This window comes from Sarcophilus harrisii, chromosome 1 (genome assembly GCF_902635505.1).
Source record: "Sarcophilus harrisii chromosome 1, mSarHar1.11, whole genome shotgun sequence".
In the NCBI taxonomy this organism is placed as follows: domain Eukaryota; kingdom Metazoa; phylum Chordata; class Mammalia; order Dasyuromorphia; family Dasyuridae; genus Sarcophilus; species Sarcophilus harrisii.
In genome coordinates, this window is record NC_045426.1 from 21997005 (window position 1) to 22022089 (window position 25085).

The 25085-nt window shown below is 37.1% G+C and overlaps 1 long non-coding RNA gene across 1 annotated transcript in view; it reads right to left on the minus strand.

Moving 5' to 3' along the window:
• Window positions 1-11050: 11050 nt before the first annotated feature.
• The window catches only part of LOC116419593, a 362614-nt gene continuing 348579 nt past the window's right edge, over window positions 11051-25085 (minus strand). Inside the window, exons 3-4 of the long non-coding RNA XR_004229919.1 lie at window positions 20052-20101; window positions 11051-11554 (exon numbers count right to left, since the gene is read on the minus strand). This is a non-coding gene — a long non-coding RNA (uncharacterized LOC116419593). The remainder of the gene's footprint in view (window positions 11555-20051; window positions 20102-25085) is intronic.

The following is a 25085-nucleotide window of genomic DNA, read 5'->3' on the forward strand; positions in this document are numbered from 1 at the left end:
ACATGGTCACTCACTATCACTTTACTGATACTTTCCAGAGGAGTGAAGTTAAATTCATTGGTTTGTTTATTCTGTTCTTTTTTGAAAATTGTCACGTTTATCCTGTTCAAGTCTTAGGCCAACTTTTTCCCTTCTTTACAGTCTTTCAAATATCACTGATAGTGGTTGATCAAAAACATCTGCCAGATCATTAGTTCCCATGGTTTCAATTATTATCTCAGCATAAATAACTCACAGATCTATATATTTGGTTCAAGCCTCTCTTGGGACTGTCAATCCCCCATTGCCAAACGGGACACTGGAAACTGTATGGTCTAGATGAAGGGTTCTTAAGATAAGGACAATGAACTTTTTTCTCGTTATTGGTTGGATTTTTTTTTATTATTTTGATAGCTTCAGTTCCATAGAACTCTTTTTCCTTTGTAACCTTATCTCTTTTATTATGCATATATGTATTTCAATACATTATTCTGAAAAGAAGAGGTCCATAGGCTTCATTAGATTGCCAAAGGTTAAGAAATTCTGTTTTAAAGTTATTTCACATTTATGCGTAAGACATTATCTTTCCCCCACAACTGTCCAATTAATGAATTTCCCCATTTATTCAATAGCACTCTTATCCTTCTAGTCTCCCATTTTTGTATTATCCTTGGGTCTTTACTCCATAAATCCAGTAAGTCGCCCAATCTTGCCTTTTGTAAAAAAAAAATCATAACACCTCCCTCTCTCTGTTCACACAAGCACTCCCTTAATTCAATGAATTCTTGATTGGTCCCTCTTCCTCAGGTCCCTCGAAATGCTCATAACACCCTCCATAAACCTGTCAAACTGATTTTCTGTGAGTACAGATCAAATCATGTCACTTTCCTAGTCAATTAACTGCAGTGGTTCCCAATTAATTTTTTAGGATCAAATAGATATATTTTTATTTGACATTGTGAGACTATCACTTGTCCTTAAATTATCTTTTTAGCCTCATTATCCATCTCTACTTCTTTCACTCAGTGGTCCAAACAGGATTTATTCCTTTCTCCTAACACATGGGGCTTCACTGTTAAGCGGTGGGTTTGCCCCAATTGTATCCCATACCTAGAATGTGAATACATTCCTCCTCATTTCCTCTTCAGAGAACTATTACCTTTCTTAAAGAAAAAGCTCAATGATGAATAGCTCAATGACCTTATATACCAAGACTTTACTGTTTCTTCTAATTGCTTGTGCTCTCCCTTACTCCTTTGTATATACTTACTATTCACATATTTAATCTGTGTCTATTTACATGTCTGCCCCAGTAATAAACACTTTAAGAGAATGGATTCTTTTGTCTTTGTCACCTCAAAGGCTAGCACAATGCCTAGCATATAGTAGGCAATTAATAAATGCTTCTTTGATTGATTAGTGCTTCCCCACTTGCAAGAAGGGATTTTGTTACATGATTAGAATCATCATATTCCCTTACTATTTCATTACTCATCCAATGTATTAATTCCCCATTAGCCATCTTTGTTTTTCCATTTTCAGGGCAAAGGTCATTCTCAGGGGAAGAAAAAAAGAACTGTATAATTTGAGTAGTTTTGACTTTTCTCTCGTCCAATTATCATGCCCAAGAAATGGTGCTATCAACTAGGATCATATGAGCACCAGTCTATCTTCTTTCACAAACTCTAGGAGGTTTTCCCAAATTTTCATTTCCACTCCAAGTGCCATCTCCTCAGTATTGAGAATTAAATGCAGAAGACAGTTTTCCTTTGTCTTCCCCTTCCCATCAAAAGGCTTATTCATCTTCTGAAGGCTTAAATTATTAAAGACAAATTAAGAAGTAACTAAATGGAGACTAGCATATACTAGAGAATTCAACATGGCTAAAGGCAAACCCAAGAAATGTAAGAGCAAGAGGTCTGTCATCCTTATGCAAACATATGATAAAGAGCACACGAAGAAAAGCCTGGAGCTCTGAAAAGATTTCTGAGAAATGTTCATAGAGGATGAGGGGACATCTAAATTTGATGAGAAAGCAAAGGATGAGAAGATATGATATGATAGAGAAAGAAAGGGCCAAGGAACAGCAAAGGGTGGTAAGAAGAAGCTCCCAATGCTCCCATATGGTCACTTTGTGGTTTCCAATCCATTAAAAAATCTTCAACAACTGGCATGTCTACTGTTGGAGGCACAATAGAGCCAGGGAATTTGGTGAAATGCAGAATGAGCTGAGTGACAGTGAAGAGCAATTTTCTGAGAGTAAACCAATGGGATGGTATTTGAAATGCCTGTGATACAAAAGAATAAGCATCAATCTAGAATCAATTAAAAATATGCACAGGCCAAACTAATTAATTAAATTAAAAGGGGGAAAGAAAATTGCCATAGTGTATTAAATCAAGAGCCATTACTCATTAGATAAAATAAGACAAGTTTTCAAAGAAAATAATACAGTCAACAAACATAAAGCAAGAATGTAGCAAAACAAACAAAACTGGAAACAAAGAAGAAATGTAAAGATTGGGGAATAGCTAAGCAAACCATGTCAGATGGATTATTGTAATATTTATTGGACCATAAGAAATTATGAATCTGAAAAATTCAGAGAAACCTGGAAAGAGCTGTTTGAATAAAATGGATCCAGGAGGGTGATACAATCAAGAACTAGAATGATGAAAATTTTTAAACCCTGAAAGGTGATTTGAAAAATTATTTGCAATGACAAATCTCATTCCCAGAAAGCAGCTAATAGAATATACTATTCTCTTTTCTGTAGAGCATGATAGAACTATATGTACCAAATGTTACATATATTGTGAGATTCAATGGCTTGTTGTATTGAAAGTTTGTCTGTCTGTTTGTCTGTCTGTCTGTCTGTCTCTCTCTCTCTTTTAACCAGAAAGCCAATGGAGAAGTGATATGTTACGAAATGACCTTGGTATTTATAAAGCAGCAATAAAAACAAAAAATGAAAACAAAAATTAATATAATGATTAAACATCCTCATGAACCATTTCCCCACATTTCTACCCAATAAATTTGCTTCAAAAACAATATTTTCATTTAAAGAAAACATAAGCTGTTAATCATTCAATAGATGAAGGACTATGGAATGAAAAATAAAACTTGTTTTGTTTGGCCTCCAGGGGCAGAGCTAAAAGTAATTAAATGAATGGATATTGAAGAGACACAGAATTAAACGTGATGTCAGGAAAAAAATGAAAAATACAACTTCCTAACAATGAGAGTTTACACAAAAGTAGAATAGATGGACCTTGGGAGATAGCATGCTCCCCTCTATGGAAGTCTTCAAGAAAAGGCTGTATAATCATTAGTTTGTTATGTTATAAAGAGGATTCTGATTCTGAGCTAGATAGCTATGAGGTCCTTTTCAGCTCTGAGATTGTATCAAATATTATTAAGCAACTATGTAAGGACAATATTGTAATGGACACTACAGGAATGGACACAGAGAAGTTGGCCAAAGTCCAACTCAGAAGGCTCTTTGTGTACCTTTAAAAAATATAATCCAACAAATACTCGATTAATGATAGAGACCATAGATGCCAATGGAGTTCAGAATGAGGTAAGACATGTGTTCTGTGCATCTATGACAACTTTGTGAAAATAGTGAGATTAGCACAGGGTCTTGAAGGGAAGGTAGGCTTTGGATGGTTGGTGATGAAAAGGAAGCTGCTTGGAGAAAGGTAGTGGGATGCAATAGAGGGCATTCTAGATTTGGAGTCTGGGGCTCTAGCAAAAACACTGACTAGCCTTGTATATATGAGTAAATTGTTTGGGTAAATTATCACTAGCTTTTCTAGCAATAGGAATAGAAATTTACAGTTGGAAAGGATCTTTCTGGTCCAATGGGCTAATATCTGGGGCAACTAATGCTTCAGAGGTTAAGTGGCAAGTCCAACATTAGGGTCATAAGCTGCAGAGGAGGGATTTGTACTCAATGCCCAAGGTTACAATGATTTTTTTTAAAAAAAGGAATAAATCCAGGATTTGAACCTAGGTCCTCTGTTTCCAAATCTAGTCTTCATAAAAGTGCCATAATAAATAGAATGCTAGATATAGAATCAGAAAGACCTGCATTCAAATCCTGCCTCAGCTATTTACTAACTATGTGATAGTATAATTGAAAAGTGTTTTCCACAGTGCCTGGTGCACAGTAAGCATTACATAAATGCTAGCTATCATCATCATATTATTATCATCATAATCATCATTATCATCATCATCAACAACATCATCATCATCTTGGACAAGTCAGAATGTCTCCAAGGTTCCCTTTCCTTATTTATAAAATGGGGATAATAATAGCATAGGGTTGTTATGAGGATCAGATGAAATTGTTTATGTAAGGCACTTTGCAAATCTTAATGCACTCCATAAATGCTAGCTATTCAAATCACTTTATATAGAACAGGTATAAGGAAAAAGACGAGTTCATGGAATCATAAAAGGTACCAGTGTCAGTGAGACTCTTGAGGACAAGGGCCTGAGGAAGCATCATTTACTCTTCTCTCAGTTGTCTTTTCCTTTTCAGATTATGAGAGGTCTTCCCCAATTCTGAAAATAGTTTCATCACCACCCACAAAGCCATTCCTTTGAAACCTCTGCATTGTCAAAAATAGCCTTGAGATTCCTTCAAAAGGATCCCAGTGGAGGCATTGACCAGGGTTTTCTGTCCCAAGCACCCTTCCATGGCTGTACATTCGACTTATTGCCATATCCTTGTCACTTCTTATTCTCCTTCTACTTGTTTTTGTCTCATTTAACATCCACACTTGGTACCAGCCAATGAGAGGCATTGGGTTCCAGAAAGCTCTTCCTTCCTCCTACAATTAGAGGCTCCTTTATTCCGGGGATAAATGAGAGCTTTTCAAATCAAATCATGGCTGGGTTTCACTGACAATTGGCTTTCTTTGTGGAGCCCTGTTTCTGAATGGCTGGCAAATGGTCTCGGTCAAGGGCCTGGCAATGAATTTCAACTGAACCTTTTCAGACAGAATGTAACTCCCCTGTTACCTCCTCAAATCAAATCTCTTTGAAATTGATTTGCAAATAAGATTTAACAGTTTCTCCTACCAGAGACAATCAAACAGTCATTCCTACCTATTATGTTCAAAGAAAAGCTCGGGCCCACTAATCTTATGATATGCATAAAAACATCCTATAAAAATTCAAAGGCCCATCAAGTCATCAGCAGCTTTCTAAATGGTTTCATACATTTGGGGAGACCGCTAAGGATCCTCATTCTAATTAGGAACACCTTACAGCATTTCATTTCTGATTTGAAAAAAAAATAGATGAGAAAATCTAAGCACTGATATGCCTTAGTTGGAAAAAAAATTCAGATGGCATTGAGTCAGCATCATTTTTGATTATGGGTACAGACAATTGCAGCAAATCCACTTATAGGTTAAGAATCACTGGCTAAATTCATACTGGGAAATACGGGGAATTTCTTGCTTCATCACATAAGCTGAGCTTTTAAACAAAGATCCAATGTTTCTCTCAGAAGATTAATAGGTTGACATATGGCTACCTTGTTTTTATCATTAAACTTGGCCCTTTTTCTTTTCATTTTCAAGGATTTGTGGTGAATGGTGGATATATCTGGAAACAGTCCATCTCAGTCCATCTATCATAATGTTGTCATGTCAACACATCTGTTCTCCTCTCTTTGATCTTGAATTCAAATTCTTTATGTATTATAATGTGAGTCCTTGTAACTTAATATTCAGAGTGGATTCGACAGGAGTCAAGATTGTGACATAGAAGCCAAGAGGATAGTTTGAATTTAGACTGCACTGGGTGGGCAAAGTGTTCCCAAAGAAGGAAATCATCATTCTTCTCTTCTGGTCTGAAGTATCACACTTAGTTGTAGATACCACACTGATAAACTTAGCTAAAGCCAGAGGTGGGTGAGAGACTATAAAACATGTTGAAGGAATTGAGCTATTGATGTCAGAGGACAATTCAAGAAGGAAGGAAGGGACTTGAGAGCTGTTTTCCATTTTTGAATATCTGAAAGGCCATCAATTCAGAAGGAAAAAAATGTTTTTTGTTTTTTTTGCAAGGGCACTAAGAAACAGAACTAGGATAAATAAGTGAAGGAGTGAAGGAAGAGAAATACACTAAAGGGAAAATGTCCTAACAATTGATTATTTTTCAAAAATTGAATGCATAGAAGAGAAAGCAGTAAGTAGTAGAGAGTGGAGGCAGAAACCCAGCTGAATTTGCCCACCATTCCTCTTCAAACAACATAAGAATAACACCTCAAATAAATTTCTAGAGAAGCAAAGTCAACAAAAGACCACTATGAGACAGTTTTCCAGCCTAAGAAACTTGAGGTCAGCAGGAAAGGTCTATCACACTGGGATGTGGGCAAGTTTAGAGCATCCACAATAGCATCAGCAGCACCATCAATGGCAAGCCTTAGAGGTGGCTGAGACAACAGCAGCAGCAACTTCAGGGACTCTCAGCTCAGAAATATTCATAGTCTTAGGGCCAAGAGTAATGCTAGTGTTTTCAGCTGCAGGCGAGTAAGGGTCCTTTCTGGTAAAGACCAGAGCACAGACCAGGAGAATAATGACCAGTCTTTCCCCAGATCACACCACCTTGGAAGTATCCAAAACTTGCAGACCCCTAGAACTGGCTCTGAAAACAGAAACACAAGAAGGTTGAAAGCTTTGGACAGTGCATCCCAACCCCTAGGTAAGAAGAGAAATTTAACATAAAGTCAAAGTATATTTAACATGTATTGGTCAACCTGCCATCTGGGGGAGGGGATGGGGGAAGGAGGGGAAAAATTGGAACAAAAGGTTTTGCAACTGTCAATGCTGAAAAATTACCCATGCATATATCTTGTAAATAAAAAGCTATAATAAAAAAATAAAAGAAAAAAAACCATAAAGTTCAAAGTCAAGAAATAAATGGGGGAAGGGGAAGAAAAGTAAACTGACCATAAAAATCAACTGTGATGACTGACAAGGAAGATTCAGACACAAACTCAGAAGACAATAACAATATGAAAACAGTTACAACCAAAGTCTCAAAGAGAAATATTATTTAGACAAATCCAACAAAAATTCTTAGAAGAGTTAAAAAAAAAGCAATAAGAGTAGGAGGGTGAATTTAGGAAAGGAAGTGAGACAAATGCAAGAAAATTATGAAAATAGAGACTGATAAAAGAGGCACAAAAATATTGAAGAAAACAACACCTTGAAAAGCAATTACTCTAATGGTAAAAAGAGGCACAAAAATATGGAAAAATGACAATTTAAATAGCAATTTTGCCCTAATGGTAAAAGAGGCACCAAAATTCATAAGAAAAGAATTCCTTAAAATAGACATGGACATCTGAAAGTTAATGATTCTACAAGATATCAACAAACAATGAAAATATAGAAGAAAATACTAAGTATCTCATTGGAAGAACAATTCACTTGGAAAATAGGTAGGAGAAAGAATTTAAGAATTTTTTGATTTATCTGGAAGATAAAAGAAAGAGCCTAGACCTCATATTTCAAGAAATTATCAAGAAAAGCTGCCTTGATATCCCAGGTGTAGAGAGGAAAATAGAAATAGAAAGAATCCATTATCATAACCTGAAAGAGATCCCAAAATGAAAACCCCCAAGAATATTATAGTCAAATTCCTGGACTCGCAGATTAAGGAGAAAATATTGCAATCAGTCAGACATAAATCATGGAAACATAATTGGGATCACACAGGATTTCACAGCTTATACAGTAAAGAAGCAGAGGATTTAGATTATGATATTTCAGAAAACAAAGGAGCTAGCATTACAACCAAGAATAACTTAGCCACCAAAACTGAACATAATCCTTCAGGGAGATAAATGGCTATTTAATGAAATAGAGGACTTCTAAACATTACTGAGGAGAAGACCATACTCAAGGGAAGCATAATGAGATAAACATGAAAAAGAAATCAAAAGAACTCAATAAAGTTAACTTTACATTCCTTATAGGAAAATGATACACATAATTCCTCAGAATTTTATCATCATTAGGATAGTTAGAAGCAGTCTACATAGATAAATCACAAATTTGGATCTGTCTCTGTCTCTGTCTTTCTCTCTCCTCTTCCTCCTCCTCTTCCCTTCATTCCTTCCCTCTCCTTTTCCCTCCCATTCTCTGTCTATTCAGGTCTCTCTCTCTACTCTTCCTCTTTGTTCTCTCCTCTCCCTTTCTCTCTGTCTGTCTCTGTTTTCCTTTTCCCCCACTTCTCTCTGTTCTCATCCCTTTCATTCCACTCTATTTCCCTTTCTCTCTCTTCTCTTCCCCTCTCTATCTCTTTGTCTTTCCCTCTTGCCTTCCCTTCTTTTCCCTGATCCCTTCCCCTCTGCTTCTCTCTGCATGTCTCTATGTTTCTGTCCCTTTCTCTGTATCTGTCTGTCCCCTCCCCCAGCCAAAAATGAAGGAAGGATGGAAAGAGAGAGAGTGGGTGGAAGAGAGAGAGAAAGAGAGAGAGAAAGGGAGAGAGAGAGAGAGAGAGAGAGAGAGAGAGAGATCTTTGCCTGAAGCTCTTCTTCAAGAATTGTGAGATTTGGGAATGAAAAGAGTGTTAAATATTGTTGCTCAAAACCAGTCAAGTTTTAATCCTGCTGTAATTTGATCACTGGAGTCAATAACTAACTTCTCTTTCAGAGACATAAAAAATGGGGAGTGGTTATTTGGGGAGGCAAACCTGAATTCTGAGAGATTGGAAGAGAACACTGCCTTAATGATCACCCTGAGAGTGAGTGTAATCCATCTCAGGAAATAATAATAAAATTTATGAAGGCTCTAAAATTGTTTAACTCCTTTCAGGAATCAGTGAATTATAGGGCAGTCACACCTCCAAGGACTAGCAAGAACTTGCACAAGTCCCAGGCAGTTTTGCCTCCGAGGGTATCGGCAAAAATGCTTCAATCGTTCCCTCCTGCAAAAATAAAAGATAATTTATTGTTTACCTTTCTAAGCAAGGGACGCTCTTGCCACATGCCTATATTTCTTATACTTTTGTTCTCAGTCTTTTGCCTCAAGGTCTCTCCATATTTGGAAAAGTCATGATATGTGAATCATTTTTTTTTTTGGCAAAAACACCAAGATATCAACCTTTTTACCCATTAGGTTCACAAAGAACAAGGGTAGTGCCATTGGGAAAAAAATGACTTATTTACATATGATAGAATTTTGCCCTCCAGACACTCTTACCAGGGAGAAGACAGAAAAACATATAATACCCTCATATGCTTTTTTTTTTTTTTCTGGAAACCACCTATGGCTTTTGGCAAACAGACACGTCTTGAACCGGGCAAGTTATTTTCTGTCTTGCTGAGAAATATTTAGTAATGACTTTGCAAATGAACATGCACAGAGTTGTCCACAGGAGTCATGGATCTACTTTCTGCTTTTATGTCCTTCCAGTAGGCTCCATTAGCTATCTCCTGGGTTCTTAGCCCAAAAAGGATAGCCTTTCTAAGGAAGGTTTAGGTGCTTTTCTGCTTGGAACCTGTGCATCGAGAAGCCCCAAATCCACAAGGCTGTCTCTTGGATTCTTTTGGCAGACACTGGGTCCCAATAATACTCCCCATTATTAATGATGAAATTAATATTTACTGACCCCACAAGAGTATTATGAAGATTAATTAATGGATGGCTGTAAAGTTCTCTGAAGCAGAAAAGTGCTACTTAAAATGCTCAGTAGTGATATTATAATATGCTAATAGGGGAAGAAATAGAACTTGCCCATTGCTTATACTTCCCATTTCAGAAAGTCCTTTGCAGTTTTAAAATGCCTTAACATCTTTCCCGGGGCCTTCTATACTGTATGATTGCATTGATTTATTCAACAATCAATCAAAAAGCATCTATTAAATGCCTACTATATGCTAAGTATGGGCAGCCAGATGGTAGACTAGATAGAATGTCAGGCTTGGAGTCAGGAAGATTCCTGCCTGTGAATTCAAATCCAGCCTCAGACGTGTACTAAGTGTCTGTAAACTCTTTGTCAGACATTAGGGACCCTGACTCTTAATGTAATCCTGTTTGCCTCAGTTTCCTCATCTGCAAAATGAACTGAAGAAGGAAATGGCTAACCACTTCAGTATCTTTGCCAAGAAAACTCCAAAGAAAACACAGTCAGGACAGGAAAACTGAGAAGTGGATGAACAACAACAAAATGTGCTAGATACTAAGGATTGCATGGTGATGGATAATCTGGATTTCAAGATGCTTTCAAAAGCATGGAACCTTCCCCACTCACCCCATCTCCATTCCCTGTACCATTTTAAAGATGAGGAAACTGAGGTACATATTCATTAGGGGACATGCCCAGGATAACCCAGCTAGCAAGTTTCTGATGATAGGGATAAGAATTGGAATATCATTGGCAAAGGGAATTTCCAGATGAAGAAACTTCTTCCAGCAATACTGATCAGCACCCTCTGTATATCCTCTGGCCTGAGAGAGAGTTGTGCAAAGGATGACTCGTCTACCATCAAACCAACTGAAATGAAGTGTCTACTATGTGCCTCTGGAAATAGAAAGAAATCAAAATGATTCTTCTTCTTGGAGAACAAGCATCTATTAACATCTCCTACATGGTAGGGAGTATGATTACAGTGGCTAGGAACAGAAAGGGAATCTTCAATGCTACTGATGAAGAGAATACCCAGATGCAGAAACTCCCCCTGCTGATGGGGACCAACGACTTTTCTGTAAATAATGGTCATAGAGAGCTGCCTATTCCATTAAGAAGCTAATGACTTGACTAGAAAAGTCACACAGTTAGATCCATCACTAAGCTCATGGCTTCTAAGTTATCCAAGACAGGTCTACTATTGCCCATTGCATTAACAAAAACAAAAATGGTCCCTATTCTTAAGGAGCCTATGTTCTAAAAGGAGAAAAAATATAGATCATAGACATATGTGTATGTATACACGTGTATAAGCAAATATGAACACATATACATGCAAATATGCATTTATTGAGATACATATAGACATACATATATACATATATACACATGTTTACACATATACACACTCAGAGTTGTCCTCTGTGAAAAAAGTTCAAAAATAATGAAGGAAAGAAGTATTTTAACAAAACTAAACATGGAATCCATGAGGTGGGACAGAGTTGGTAATATGCCCAATCCCTTTACTGGGGGGGGGGGTATACTCTACCCAAATCCTTTACTGTTGTTGTTGCTGCTGATTTTAAATTTTGAATTAAATTACTTCAATGAACAAAAATTTGCTACATTTCACTATTAATTGGTTGAGAAACAATTATATGACCTTTCACTAATCTCTCTGAGCCTCAGTTTTATCATCTATAAAATGAGCAAATTAAATTAGATCCTCTTAGCCCAGAAGTCACTAGTGTCATGGTGCAAAGCAGTCAGAAAGAAAAGAGTTCAAATTCTGTCTCAGATACTTACTAGCTTTGAGATCGTAGGGCAATCCCTTAATTTCCGCCCCAGTTTCTTCAACCGTAAAACGAGTACAGTAATAATATCTACCTCTCACAGTTGTTGTGAAGATCAACTGAAATAATATTTGAAAAATAATGCTTTACACAATTACTGGCACATAAAAGGTACTATATAAATGCTTATCCCTTTCCCTTGGAAAGTGTTTCTTTCCAACTGTAACATATAATAAGAAAAGTGGACTTTTAAAAAAGGGTTTTAAAGTACTTGGTATATTTTTTAAAACTCCATTTTTTTTCTCTTCCTATACCACCTAGTTATTATTATATCCATTTTCAAGCCAAGGAATTGAGTCTTGAAGAAATGGAATAACTTGTCCATGGCCACCCAATGAAAAAGTACCAGAGATTTCAAGGAGCTTTTGAGGTTATCCAGATAAACCTCCTCATTTTATATAATAAACATCATAATTATCATTATTATTATAACTAGCATTCTAATATCACAAAGGAGTCATCTGGCTCAACCCTATTATTTTACAAAAGGCTCCAAGGGCACCTAGGTGGTACAGTAGAGTACTGATCTTGAAGTCAGAAGCCCTGAATTCAAATTCAGCCTTTGACACTCACTAGCTGTGTGATCCTAGGCAAGTCACTTAACTCTGATTGCTTCCAAAAGAAAGGGGAGGGAGAGGGAGAGAAAAGGAGGGAGGCAGGCTCCAGAATTCCCAGGCATTGTAGCAGGACCATGTAGTAGAACTAAGAGTCCAAATGGAAGCCTGGACTTGGGACTCAAGCTTGTTCTACACTACAGTACACCTTCCTTTCTATGGATACCAATAATGAGTTTTTTGTTCCCAATATATGTGCTCCAGGTTCTCACTGCTCCACTCTAAAAGCAGTAATAGCATTTTCAATTTTGAAAAAGGAAAATCAACAGCCTTGTGCCAGGTCTCTGATGCTTGTTGGTTTGTTTGTTTATTGTTCTATGCCTAACACTGACCCTTTATTATTGTTGTGGTCACAGAGTCACAGGCTTTTATTTGGATAAACCTAAACTATTCCATATCCATGAAGCTTTGGAATTAAATCTGACTGCAAGTTTTCCTGAAAGATCTTTTAGGATAAACAGAAACATGCCTCAGTTGGTTTAGTCCATAGGTAATGCTAGATGCTTCCATTTGTGAAACGCATAGAGAGTGAAACAAAACCCTTGTTCAACAAAACAATAGCAGCTGGTACTTGGAAAAGGGGCAGATTAATCATCAAAAGGAGGGAATGGGGGTGGGGGAGGATCCTCCAGCATTGGGAAAGGGGCACAGAAGACAAAGCACTATGGGAATCATCCCATCAGGTGCTCTAGTACTGGGTAAAGTGACTTTGATGTCAATTTCTCTTCAGTAAAGGATGTTGAGATGTTGGGATGCTCTTCTTGGTTTGGTCAGGGTAAGTCTAGGCTTCCTCCTCAAAACTTTTATTTTCCTCCACTGTACATAAGTACTGCAGAGAACATTTTTAAATTGCTGCTCTACTTTATTAGCCTTCTTATAATGTTAAGTTAGTTTTCTAAAATAAGGGAGGGTGTAGATAGTGGGCAACCAAATATCTTATTACTTTGGTGTGGGGAAAACTATCATACAAATGGATATTTCCTCTCTATGGCATTGAGAGCTCAAATTTATTGCAATTTATTTATTTATTTATTGCATTAAGAGCTTAAATGACCACCTGGCTGGTATATGTCAGAGACAAAATCTGAAGCCAGATCTTTGCAACTGCACAGCCAGCTCTCTACATATTGGGTCTTGTCATCATGTCTCAATGGAAGTTAGAAGAGAGAATTAAAAATCAAACTTAGTGAAATCAGGTGAAGCACCGTAGCTAAAGATAGATGTTAAGACTCCTGATACACATCATTAAGCCAACTATGATAAAGAAAAGAAGCAAATAGAGTTTGAAGGTCAGGAAATCTTTAGTAATCTTCAAGCTATCTCAAAATGAAGTGGGTTAAGCTGGTAAGTAATAGGTTCTTCACTGAAGGTCTCTGAAGGAGGACTGTCCATCTGTTGTATGTAATAGTGGATTCTTATTCAGGGATGGCTTGGACTAGATGAGTATTGAGTATCTTCCTAACTCTTAAAAAATACATAATTCTAAGATCACAAAAAAAGGGATGGAGAATGAAGTTTTTATCCTAAGATACACAGAATGAATATATATATATATATATATATATATATATATATATATGACTAGTAGCAGAAAGCTGTAGGTATTTTATTCTTAAAATTATAAATGGCATTATTTCAACCAGAGGAGATCAGTGAATATCTAACCCATTATTGGGAGGCAAAAACCATTTATAGTCAGAGATTACCAGCAGTGGGCTTTATACTACGTAAAGTATTGAATCAAGCACCCTCCCTCCACAGGACACTTGCTATATAAATTACAAATATTCAGAAGTCTTGGCAAGGGGCTAATATTAATAAGAAAATGAATCCAATATTCATGAAAAGAACTTGAAAAACCACTGTTTATGCTTGAAATCCTCTGATATTTCCCATAATTATTATGTCATTACAAACACAGGGGTGAGAAACACAAAGTGGGAACGAGTAATGTTTCTGAGATGAATACATATCTAGACAATGGTCTTAAGAAAAATATCACCATGGATTCAGATCAAGAGAAATAATGCATGATCTCAAGCTGCAGAATTCCTTTCAAAAGCAAGAAAAAAATAAATTAGAATGTAAAAAAAAGTTGTGTTTTAAACAGGGAACTTGCTCAAAGGAAAGCCAAAAGTTCACAGGCCTTGACGCATTACCTTACTGTTCAGGAAGACTGAAGTTCCATGAGGTAGGGACTAGAACAATATCTCACACATAGTAGGTACTTTAAAGATTCTAAGTTGAATTGTATGCACCGGGTGTTTAACAAATATATGTTGAATGAACTGAGCAGGATATTTCCCACTTCCTAAAGGGAATATTTGAGAACTTGAGAATCATAGAACTGAATTCAAATTCTGGCTTCTCCCCCTAGAAGTGATGCATGATGTTAATCTCTGGGGACCTCCAGTTTCCTCATTTGCAAATTGAAGATCAGCTCCCTACTGTGCAAATATCTCCTTGTTTCAAATCAATTTCTCTAACTCTCTTGGAAAACACAGTTTTGGGATCAGAGATTTAGAATAAGAAGGGAACTAGGAATGACCTAGTCTAATTTCTCCACTTTACAGATAAGGAATCAGGAGCCCAGAGAAATCATATAATTTACCTGAGAAAACACAGTTGAATAGCCAAAGCTAAATTTTAAGCCAGGTAATGTAACTATTAATCCAGTGCCCTTCCTATTGGCTTATAGGGAGAAAAGGTTTTCGTTGTTTTTTTTTTTTAACACTTGCTCCCTTCTTTACTATAGGAAGGGTCTCTCTCAAACATATGCAATTTGACATATTTGAAAAAGACCTTTTCCTCTCCCCCCCAAAAATAAGTATTTTTCTGACCTTCCCCACTCCTTGGAGGACAATACAGCATCCTAGTCAGCCAGGTTTGAACCCCACCCCCATCCTTTGTCATTCATCCACATAGCCAATTAACTGTCACATCTTGAAGTTTTTTCTTCCACAACATCTCTCTTTTTCAGATCTCTTTTTCCTACTCCTACAATCTTCACCTTAATTCAGAACCTTAATGCCCTCTGGCCTAGACTAAGATTTCTAATCAATCCCTCTTCCTAACTAGAGGATTACCTCTACATAGCTGTCACCTCTACATAGTTAAAAAGTTAATTTTCTGCAATGTGAATCTGACCACAACACTCCCCTATTCAACAAACTACAGTGGCTCCCTATTACCTTTGGGATTAAATCTCATTGTTTGGCATGTGAAGCCCCCCACAACCTGACTCTATTCCCTGTCTCATAAGACATTATCCCCTTCATATATACTACTATGCAGCCAAATTGGTTTAGAAGCTCTTTATATGTGTCATTCAATTTCTCTCCTCCTCTCCTTGGCATTGAAAGCACTATCAGACAATAATTAATCAATTTTCATTCTTCTCAATTTGCTTTGCATCTGACACCAATGATCATTAGGAACAAACTGCAAACTAGAACTTTGCACACTTTTTAAGCAATATAAGTGTTAGTTATTATTATTATCACCACCACATCACTACCACCACCGTCACCACAATCATCATCAATCATCATCATGAACCCCCTGCCACCCTATCTTCCTTACTCTTCACCTTCACTCTTTTCTTTCTGGGGCTTCCTAGCATTACTTTTTCTTGGTTCTAGTCCTACTGATCTGCTTTTAGTGTCCTTTGTTGGTTCATCATCTATGTCAAAATCTCTCAGGGATATACCTGAAAGTTCTGTCTTATCCCCTTTGTTTCCCTATTTCTCCTGCCAAACACCACCAAATGCATAGGTTTTTAGTATCATCTCCAGTCATTGATCCACAGACTGATATACCCAGTTCCAATCTCTCCCCATTGGTCAGTTCCCATCACCAACTGAACATTTCACACTGAAAATCCAAGAGGTGTCTCAAACTCAATAGGCCTCAAATGAAATTGCTTCTTTTCTCTCAAATCCTATCTTCAAAACTTCATCATTTAATTCGGAGGCACCATTATCAATCTGGTATCCCAGGCTTATTATTCACTCCACATAGCTGAGCAGCAACCAACTCTTGCCATTTTAGACACCAGCAGATAAATTGTTGGACATAAGAGTCAAGAAGCCTTGAATTCTACAATGCCATATAAATGCTATCATTTTTGTTATTATTACCTTTGCAACATCTCTCACCTCAAACGCCATCTTTCCATTCAAACAACTATAATCTTTGTTCAGGTTTATGCCACTTTTCATTTAGATATTACAGTGGCCCACTAACTGCTTTCCCTGCCTTGATTTCTCCCCATTCCAGCCCACCCTATATAATGTTGCTAACATGATCTTCCTTAGACATGGACCTGAACAAGTAACTTCCTTACTCAATCAACTCCAGAGGCTTCCAGTTTTCACTAGGATCAAGTATAAACTCCTCTGTTTACTTTTAAAGTCCAGCCCAACATGCTCCCAACCTATTCTAGCCTTACTGGACATTATTGTTCCTCCCACACTCCATAATCCAGCCAAACTGGCTTTCTGTCCCTTTCTCACACACGGTTCTCTGTCTCCCATCTATCTTTCTTTGGACTGGCTTTCTCATCTGCCTGAAATAGATTTCTTCCTCCATTTTGTGGTATGGAAATAGATAAAGCTCAAGTCCTTCTGTACTTGTCCTTCCCTCATCTCAAGTTAGCCTACGTTCACTTAATCTGCATGAGGGTGTGCCAAGCTCACACAGGTAATAAGTGGGGGGGAGCTAGGATTCGAATCCAATTTGTAGTAGTTGTTCAGTTGTTTTAGTCATGTCAGATGCTTTGTGAGCCCACTTGGGATTTTCTTGGCAAAGATAATGAAGTCATTGCTCATGTCCTCCTCCAGTTCAGTCTACAGGTGAGATGCTCAGAGTCACACAGCTACTAAGTGCCAGAGATCAGACTTGAACGGAGAAAGACAAGTCTTCCTGACTCCAAGCCAGCGCTCCAAATCCAGTGCTCTTTCCACTAGATTTATGGATGGTTTCTAGAAGCTTATAATCAGGAATGGCAAAATACCATAAGTACAACAATGAACATAATACATATTGATTTTTTTTGGAGGGGGAAAGATAAGTGATTTTCTTGTTATGGGAAAGTTCCTGGGAGGAATTTTTCTGCTAATGCAGAACAACACCAACTGGGCAATTGATATTCTTCAAATGTTGCCTATGGTGCTGAAATGTTAAGTGCTTCTCGAGTACTCTCTTCAGTCCTGGAAACCATAGTTTAAGATGGACAAGGAGATGCTTGAAAATGTCCAGAGGGGGAAAACCAGAACATGAAATATCGCTCATATTTATATCATGTAATGTCTCTTCGGCCTCACTGATGACAGGATGAGAACTGAGTAGAGGGAGATCAGAGCAGGTGGAAGGTCCACAGGGACACAGATACAGAACTTGCGCAGTTCAACCCTGTCTTTTCACATATGAAACAAATAATGCTGAGAAGTTAAGGGACTTACCTAGGTCACAAAGGTAGCATAGGAACCCAAGACATGTGAGTTCTACTCATTCTTCTAGAGATGAAGGATCAAGATGGCGTGGGGCAGATGGCATGAAAGCTGGGCATTGAGGGAGATGGGGCGAGGAGGAGAAGGATGGCAGAAAATGGAGGCTAACAACAGCTGGCTGACAAGTACATGGGAGTGCGGACACAGCTCACCATCTCCTATTCAATGCTTTCCCCACTGGGAACCATTGGTTCTCCATCTCTGCCAAACAGGCTACCCACATATACACTTATGTGTGTGCATATATGTATGTGTGGATATATTTGTGTGCATATTTATGTGTATAAATATATGCATATACACACATATAGACGTAATATGTTTATGTGAATATATTTATATATACATGTGTATATATTTAAAATACAAATGTGTGTACATGCACTATATGTTTACATGTTGTGCATATGTGCACATGTATGTGTATTTACCATGTTTGTGCATGTGTGCATATGCATGTGTATTTGCCTGTGCACATGCATATATTCATTTCAAATAATGACATGTTAAAAACCTAATAGAACTCATTCATTCATTCATTATTCAATAGTTTTGTTGGGTATTAGCCACACGCCCCTTGGTTTTCACTGGCAGCTTCCATTTCCTTTCTGAGATTGAATATGCTGCTAATATAGGGCACTTGGCATTTCGCTCTTTGCCAGGGCAGATTTAGATAAGCCGGGCAGCCGTCTCTCTCAAAGCCATGTTGAATGTCATCAGGCAACTACCACGGCATCTGAACCAGCACCAGGACGGATCCCGCTCCATGTTTGGCTCTAGCTGGACCCATCTGCAGACGCTGGCTTATGCAAAGTCCTTCCTCAAGCCAACTAGAGTCACAGATCCCATCTAAAAGTACCAGTTTGAGATTAGGAGGAGGAATGGTAAGGAGCACATACAAGATGGGGGAAGCATTTCCTTACTTGGGGAAATGTTGCATCTCATCTCCATAACATAGACTGAAAGACTCGTACAATAGGTTGTAAGGGTTGGGCTACTAAGTCTCAAATTCAAATTCTATATTTCTAAAAATCTGTGATGCTAGCAACAGAAATAAATTGGTATGTTAAAGATAATAATTTTTTTTGCTTTCTCTTTTGTGATCAGTGCAAAAGTATAATTATGAAATCACTTGACTTCTTTCAACTTCACTTTCTCCATCTATAAAATGGAGATGGTAACAGTCCTTACTTCCTGTAAGGATCAAACATAATAAAATGTATAAATAGTATAGCCAATATTCATGCACATTGTAAATGTTAAATATTAAGAGGACATTACACTCTAAAGAGGGAAATTTAATCATTTCACAGAATAAAAGAATATAAATTTGGATGAGTCCTCAATGGAAATCAAGTCTGAACCATTTCCTCCTATCTGGCTTTCATCCTAATTGCTAGATTTAAACTTATGCCTAACCACTGGCTCGTCTTAGTACTTCCCTAAGAAACAAAGCATAAAACTTTCTCACGCTGAAATCAGAAAGACTCCTGTGGCCTTCTTTACCTGAAATATTCCTTTGCCACCGGATCCTCTTTTCATTGATGAGTTCCTCCTGGGAGATTCCATTTTAGGAAAAAGCCTGGGTGGGCCAGCCGGTTCTGATTCTGACTTCTGGACTTCAAAACTCTGTTCTCACATTGGGCATCTTATCAGATTTGGCACAGAGAAAGTGCTAAATAAATGTTTCCTTCCTTCTGGAAGGAGAATATCTAAGCCAGGTGCTAGGTGTGCCCTAAATATCAAGTCCCTTTTAGTCATTTTGTTCTTCCTTTTGCTATCTAAAGGCTATTCTCCTTAGTAGTAAAATAAAAACTGAGTGGCGCAGCCTTTGATTATCGTGGCCCCATTGATCCAGGCCTCCCAAACCTTTCTATTATTTCTTTGGATTGCAAGGATTCACTGAAATCCAACAAATCCATCTTGAAAACCTTCTGTTTCCCTAGCTGACTGTATTCCCCATCACATCCGCTCTACTTCATACTTGGTATGCGATATGGGAAGTCAGCAAAAGTTGGCATTTGGTTATTCCTCCCATGTAACAGACCTAGTTGAAAAGGGATATATTGGGATAACAGTCAAACATTAACATAGGCTAAGTTCCATGAGGTTCCAGTTCAGACTGCTATCAAAGGGCATTCAGTACCAAGGGCAGAGCATATCTCCTTCAAGCAGGGGCCTACCTCTTCATCAAGCAAGACTAGCCAACCATGCTTGTGTACATAAAGGCAGTATACGTTCATCTACAGGGGAACTGAAGCTCATGAATCCAGATGAGTGCTGAAAAATGGTGATTGCCAATCCCACCCCTCGTTATTGAAGTTTTATCCACAGAGAAGAGAAGGGTATAGAATGGAAAGATAATGTAGCAAGTCCCAGAAAACAGTTAAAACAGGAGAGTCAATTTGAATTTTTTTTAAAAAAAGACTGACCTGGTCTTGATAGTGCTCTAAAGCCACTGATTTCAGGAGTCGGTGGTCACCTGAAAATGGAGAAGTTTGGTAATTCAACTATAAGAAAAAAATTCAAATAAGGGTTCTGCAACAGAAGTGTAAAAAGTATGCCTGAATGAATTCCTATTTATTTGGTGAAACAGTGACTCAGAGACACTGTACCATTATTTCTGATGGACCTTCATCTCTTAATAAGGGTAATGTCACAAACATTTATGTCTACTATGTTTGACACCACTTCTAGTTATTGTGGATACAAAGACACAACAACATGCCCTCTGCCCTCGAGGTGTTTATATACAGCTTGGGAAACATTATGGGTACACATGTAAGTATATATTAAATAAGTTCGCTCTCTTCATATCTATAGATCTATGTGTGTATGTATATATATATATATATATATATATATATATATATACTGTATATATGTCTATACATGATATGTTAGAAATTCTATGTGGACATATATATATATATATATATATATATATATATCAGTAAGTATGCATTATGTATTAAAAAATCCAGGGACTAAAAAAAGGGGAATTATTTCTACATTTAATGAGGTTATATAATGTGTTTAATTTTTAAAGGTCTTATTCCACTGGTCCTCTGTACTCCAGATTCCTCTTACTAGTCATCTTTAAGTCTAAATCACTAAAGTTTTAAGTGAATTTCTCCATGAGCAGGTTCCATGCTTGTCCAGGAGGCATAGTGGATGAGAGCTCTGGAATTGAAGGCAGGAAGATCTGAGTTAAAATGAAGCTTCTGACACATACTCCTGGGCAATTTCCTCAATCTCTCTCTGTTTCCTCATCCTTAAAATGGGGATCATAATAGCATAAGATAGTATTTATAAAATACTTTATTAATCTGAAGACATGATATAAACATAACTATCATTCTCTATTGTAATTATTATAATGAATGCAAACAATCATTGTTGGTTTTCAACTATTTTATAATATTTTACTAAGATATGTTTTCCTAAACCAAATACCAACCATAGGATAGAGAAACATAGACAAATACACTGTAGGCATCTTCAAAAACCTAAAAGGATGATTTAGGGAAAAAGATTTTAGATGTATTCATCTTGTCCTTAGAGAACAAAAATGGGCCCAATGTATGGAAGAGGTCAATAAGCAGGCGGTGAATTAATGCAAGAAAAAACTCCATTATACTTAGAGTTCTCCCAAAGCAGTACGGTCTTCTGTGGGAGGTAGTGGGATTGTTCTTCCTAGACATTCTCATGAACAGTGTGGATGACAAGCCTGCTAAAGGTAGTCATCTAGGTTAGTTTAGCCAGCCCAAAGTCCTTTCTATTGTTGAGATTCTGAAATTCACTGAAAGCCTTAACCATTTTCTTCTTCCTTTTAAAAAGTCCCATCTTTACAAAACTAAAATGAAGTCCAGCTTTGATAGAGGTATTCTCTTCCACTTAACTACATATTCAGTTATGGTTTCAAATGAAAACAAAGTCCTCATACAGAAAACACATGGTAAAGGAGGTTGAAAAATAACTCATTTCTTTTGCACTTTCCTGACAGCAGCCTTGCAGGAAGTTGATAATGATCACAGAATCACAGAATTTGAGACTTAGAAGAAACTCAGCAAAGAAAGAGAAAGATCTTATATGCCATGATTTTTATTCAATTACCAAAAACCCCACAATTATTTCAGCTGCCAATGCAGTAGTTGGCAGAATATTAAATAGAGAACAACAATAGCAGGTTAGCCACTCGTCTTAGAACCATTTCTATCTGAAATCTATTGAAAACCAGATCAGATGAATAACAACAATAAAGGAAGAGATGATAAGGGTGATAATATTAACAGTTGACATTGACACAGCAGTTTAAGGTTTAAAAAGGACTTTATACTTATATCATTTGAATCTCACAGAAACCAGTGATGTAATCATATTTTCATTTTACAGGTGAGGAAACAGATTCTAAAAGAGTCATGCCATGTTTATCTAGCTTGTAAGTATCAGAGGTAATTCTAGGAGGGGACCCTATTCATTCTTCTACTTTACTACTTAAATTTAGGAGGTCCACAAATATTTGGATGTCTAAATGAGACAGGGAGGGATATGGGTTTTGAGATTTCAGGGCTGCTTGCAAATCACTAATCAACAAGTATTTAATAAGCGTCTATTAAGTGCCAGGTACTGTGTCAGACTCTTAAAATATAGACAAAAATATAGATTTAAGAAACAACAAAAATTAACAATTATGCCCAAAGAGCTTATAGTTTAATGGGGAAGAAAAGGGAAGTTTAGGAGGGAAATAAAGATGCCATCAGTCCCAAACCAATCTCTCATACTTGGTTATTACATGAAGATTCAGCCTCAGATATTTGAACTTCATACTTCAGACAAATAAAATGAAACGAGAGGAAATAGATTATGCTTTTAATTAGAAAACAGCAAAGTAGGATAATATTGTGAAGCTACCCCAGCTTTCCAAAGCCCAAGTAGAAATCTGAAAACAAGTCTATGGGTTTTCTGACCTCAATCATCCTGCCCAAGGTTCATAAAGCTTAGGAAAAGAATACTGCTCTTGAGAATGCCTGTATGACACAAAGAAACTTGCTTTTAAATATATATCTATATATTATGCGAGTGATGCTTCCTAACAAGTGCTTATGAAACTGCATAATTTCAAAGCCTGGAGTATTATATTGCACTGTTTTCCTGGGAGTTGTTCACATTTGCATATCTTTTTACACATTCTATGAAATTAATATTGCCTTTTGTATTCTGAACTTAGCTAATATAACTTGCCATTTTTGCTTTGCTTTGCTATGAGTAATATAGATTGAACACCCGGGGGGACCTGTGTTGCCTACATAAGCTTTATTCTTTCTCCGTTACATTTTTCTAATATGAATACATTAAATCAAGATTAATAAACCTTTGCAGAACAGGCCAGCCTTGCAAGAGGCAAATTGTGTAGGGGGTGAGCCAGCCCACTGAATACAGGAAACAGAGCTGGGAATACCAGAGTCAAAGGAATCCATTTGCAAGGCCATGAAACATCAGACAATATGGTGGAGTCCCCGCAATGCCCAGCAAACATCTGATGTACAAAAGAACATCAGAAACATTGCATTTGAAAAGCCTGACTCATGATAATTAGATAACTTTCTCTCTTTAGTATTTCTTTTCCAGATATTAGAAACTCAGCAAGGTTCTAGAGCTTTGGGATTTCTCATGGGGATGGAAGTTGGATAGAAAAAGGGCAGTAGGGAAGATCAAAAAAAGGGCTCCTAAGATCAAGAAAAGGGAATAAGGAAAATGAGCAATTTAGGAAGAAGAAAGGTAAACAGCAAGAAAAATTGAGCCAATTGGGGATGATGGCAGCAAGAAGTAGATGAAAGCTCACACAACAAGGAAATGGACTACTAGAGAATGAAGGTACAACATAGGGAGATAAAATAGATTTTCATCTTCTGGAACTGGAGTATAAAAAGGTATCACTATAATAATGGCACAATAACAGTAATAATAATAGAATTGATATAGTATTTATGTAGCACCTTAAAGTCTGTAAAGCATTTTACAATATTATTTCACTTGTTTCTTATTGTTCCTCTGAGACAGGTGCTAATATTATCACCATTTTACATATGAAGAAATTGAGGTAGTCACTGATTAAGGAAAAGTATAGTAGTAAATAGAGTGTGGGCTGTAGATTCAGGAAGATGAGCTTGAATTTTGTCTCAGACTCACAATTACCAGTTGTGTGACTATAAGTTAATCACTTGATCTCTCAGTGTCAGTTTCCCCATAAGGCTTTGATTTAGCTCTTCTACTTTGAAATCATGGCACTCCTTTAAAAAGGAGAATTCTTACATGAGCTTAAGACAATCCAAAAATCTCCCACTTATAATACCTTTAATACCTGAAACCTATATTGGGGGAGGCATAGGAACCCAGATATTTCTTCTAGGTTTACTTCTTCAAGAATCATCTGCCCTCTGCCTGCTATGTAGAGGGGTGACTCAAAACATTTCACTAACCAGTCTTGTTCCCAGAGAGCCACCGATCGATCACCAGAGCCACCTGTATAATGTGGCAAAAGTCACTTAATTTCTTGTGTCCTCACATAAAATGAATGGTTTGGAAACGTTGACCTCTGAATTCCTTTTCCAACTTAAGCTCTATGTTTCTCTGATCCTACCAGGTAATCTTATATGAAAAGCACATTCCTCCTCAGTTATTGACCTAGCTCTCTGAATATATTCTATGACAGCCCGAGCTGCTGAATGAATCGTCAAGAGAGCCCTCTCCATTTGTCCCAGGTACCATCAACCTCAAGAGTAAATATAGAAAGAAATCTGCTTCTTCCCCATTCCTTACTTGTTTCTCAGTAGCCATATCTTTAAACACTAGAAATACCACCCAACCTCATTTCCAATCAGCTTCATTTTTTCAAGATCTTAATAAGAAATTATTCTGTTACAATGTTGAAACAATACTAACCATGGCCCCCAGAAACAGAGACTCCAAGAGACCTAAAAACTGCACGGTCCTCTTCAATACAACAAGCATTTGTTAAATTTTTGGTAAATAAAATAAAGTTAATTTTTAAAAATCTGTTTGATAGATGCAACTTTGTGTGGCTTTTAGTGGGATTTCTAGTCACACCTTGGCCCTCTCTTGTTAAGCTTTTTTTAGTTGTTTTTTTTTTTTTTTCCAACCCAAGTGTTGGACTTTAGATTTATGCCTACTGAATTTCATCATATTGCTTCAGACTATTGTCCGGATTTCTTTGCATACTGATTCTGTCATCTAATTAACTCTATGAAATTTGTTTTATTTGCAAATCTGATAAATATGATGTCTCTATGTTCATTTAAGCTGCTCATAAAATGTTGAAAAGAAAGAGGCTAAGGACAGAGATTGACCATCATGATAAACAATCATTCAATGTCCTATTTGGAATGTTATGAACACCAGAGATTGTTTTCAGATTCCTTTTGGCATAATCTTTCATTTGTTCC